Source organism: Mus caroli, chromosome X, assembly GCF_900094665.2.
Source record: "Mus caroli chromosome X, CAROLI_EIJ_v1.1, whole genome shotgun sequence".
Taxonomy (NCBI): domain Eukaryota; kingdom Metazoa; phylum Chordata; class Mammalia; order Rodentia; family Muridae; genus Mus; species Mus caroli.
Genome location: NC_034589.1, coordinates 107,671,884 through 107,675,013, shown reverse-complemented (window position 1 = coordinate 107,675,013; position 3,130 = coordinate 107,671,884).

Below are 3,130 nucleotides of genomic sequence, written 5' to 3'. Positions count from 1 at the left end.
TTTTATTTTTAATTCTATCTTTTGGTCCCTAACATCCATCTGAATCGTACCTTACTATACAACAGCACAAGTCCTTGTCTATACCTAAGATCTGCTGACTGCAAAGGAATTATTTCAGGTTTTGAACTCTCCAATCACATTCTCTGTTTTCTCTAGTTCATTCTCATGTGTTCTTTAGCCCTGTTTATCCCTTGCCATGATGAACATTTCTTTCTATTTTACTTGACAAGTCTTAGCCATGCAACGTTTATCCTGTTCCAACAGTCAACCTCTTCTGGTAATAATCTTTTTAGATAATACCTCTGCTAACTATATATTTGCCTTTTGTTTCTTTGTTTTTGATTTGGGCTTTTACTAATGACTGACCTGGCACTCATTATATACCCCAGTCTTACTTCAAATTAGTTGTAATCCTCCTGCTTCGGCCTCCTTAGTAGAAGCATATAGATATAACCTATGACACTTAGAATCCATGGCCGTTCTTTATTTGACAGAAGTAAAATAAATAAAAATGGTATGTTTAATTAGAAGTTAGAAATTTATACATATTCAAGGACAACTGAAATAATTCTATAATATTCAAAATGAATCATAATTGTATTATTAATTTGACTTAGAACACATAAATCCACATTCACAATTACACTCCATTTAATGAAAGCTCCAGATTCAAAACTAATTGTACCCTTTTGCATATCTAAACCTTATTATGAAAATAAAACTAAAGTAAACATGGTAAGTCAAAAAATTGATGAAGATAGACTGACAAATATGTTGGCTATATACAAATCTTTATTCAGCATAGAAACAGTCCCATTTTCAATTTTGTAGCTTTCCACAAAAAAAAGCTAAGTTAATATTCTGATTTTTCTCCTGTTATTGATGCTTTAATGAATATTAATTGAGGAAACAGTATTCTTAATGTGCTCTCTCTCTCTCTCTCTCTCTGTGTGCACGTGTGTGTGTGTGTGTGTGTGTGTGTGTGTGTGTGTTTGTATATATGAAGTAGGGCATTAACAACAATTATTGATCAGGATAGGGTAATAAATAAGGGTAATTCCAAGATGAGTCCTGATCCTATAAAATTGGTAAGAATTTTTATTTAAAGTGATGAGTGAATATCAAACATTGTAGATCACTGATATAGTGCCTGCCTAGTATAAACACAATGTTAAGTTTAATCTTTGGTAATGAAAAGAAGATGAAAAGAAAAATAGATGTTAAAGGAAATTAAAAAATAAATACAATAATCCTTAAGAGGAACAATGTTATCTTTGTCTTTTTCTTTCAGAGAGGTAATATGCCCTTTGAGAATGAAAATATTGAAATTAGTCTTGTCCCTAACTGAGCTAAGATAGATGATATCCATGCAAATAGAGCTTAAAATTTTATCAACACTCAATAGCATTCACAATACCCTAAGTGCTTTCTCTATATTTAATTTGATGTTGTCAATGCTGTGTGGTAGATACTATACTGACCTGCTTTTCCACAGATGCACACACTGACACACAGAGGGGTAAAATAACTTTCTAAAGATATGCAGTAAGGCAGAGCTAAAGCTAGAAGTTTAAGACATGCAATGCTATTCTGTATAATTCAACTGTATACAAATTACACTATACAAGCAATAAAACATTCACCATAATTTGTCCATACACTTGTTGTATAACTCTACTGGACTTAATACACTCAACAGAAATAGAAGCAATCTTCTTTGAAATTAAACTTCAATAAGTAACACTGTAGAAGGCAATCCCCCAAATCAAATATTTGAGGATAATATGAGTCAAGAGAACTGTTTTCTTCAGAGGGAGGTAGAATGCATGTTTAATTTCCTCTCACTAAATTTTTAGTTTTCTATAATGAAAATGAATTGCATTCAGAAGAAGAAAATATTTTGAAATTATTGCTTTTGAAAAAGAATGCTTTGTTTTGAATATGCTGTTTGATAAAAGACTAAATAAAACATTTTTTTTTTCTGGTGCAGATCCCATGAGACTTGTTTCTCATATCACGCAAGTTTCACCTCACTATCTTTGAATATTAAGTGCCTTTGAATATTTAGTATGACTAATAATCTTTGAGAAAGCTGATCCAAGACTATTCCCAAAGACGCTCATTTAAAAAAAATCTGCATTTTGCTTTACATAGGTACTTTTAGTGACTTTGATGAACCTGGATAATGAATATAGTGAGTCTTAAAACTAGTCTACAAATCTATACTACAGTACTTAACAGAGTGAAGAGGAAGGTCAAAACCAACCAAATAGAACTGTATACTTTTTAAAATTTATGTATTATCTTAAAAATTCCTCTAACTATATTTGCAGAATAGTAAACTAATTTGCATAATGGAGTAACTGCAGAATGAAATTAGGGAATGGTATAAGCTAGGTTATTGCTCTCTCTCTCTCTCTCTCTCTCTCTCTCTCTCTCTCTCTCTCTCTCTCGCTATATGTATACATACATATATATATATCCCTCCCTAGAGTATAACCTGGTTTTATTTTATTTATTTCCTCTATAATTTTGTAGTTTTACATCTTAATTAAGATTACTTCATCTCTCCTTGCCTTTTCCTACCTCGAGCCCCTCCCATGTCCCCCCTTACACTCTCTTAAATCCCTCCCCTTTTTCATTATTGTCACAAACACCCATAAAGAAATGCAAAAATATATTTTAAATATTTATTTTGTAAAAAGTTTCACTGTTCTCTCAGTATTAATTACTGCAGATTTTGAGCTAGTGTAATGGCTTATTCATGCCATTCATGCCATATGGCAGGCAGTTTTGCTCATGTGGACTGCAGAGTAACTATTGGCTTTTGTGCATCCTGAACCTGATGTTTATGGGATTTCCTGTTACTAGCAGAAGTGGGTACTTGAGTACTTATTACTTTTCTAAGCACCTTCATGACCACCCTAGATGAAAACAATATCAAGAATGACATATAAAACAATAAAAATTCACTTTTCTATGGAAAACATCACTGAAAATCATCACATGCTCCAAAGTTTGTGGGGATGGTTTCATAGAGTCTTTGTTGCTTTGCTATATATTTTATTTTTTTAATATATTTTATTACGTATTTTCCTCAATTACATTTCCAATGCTATCCCAAAAGTCC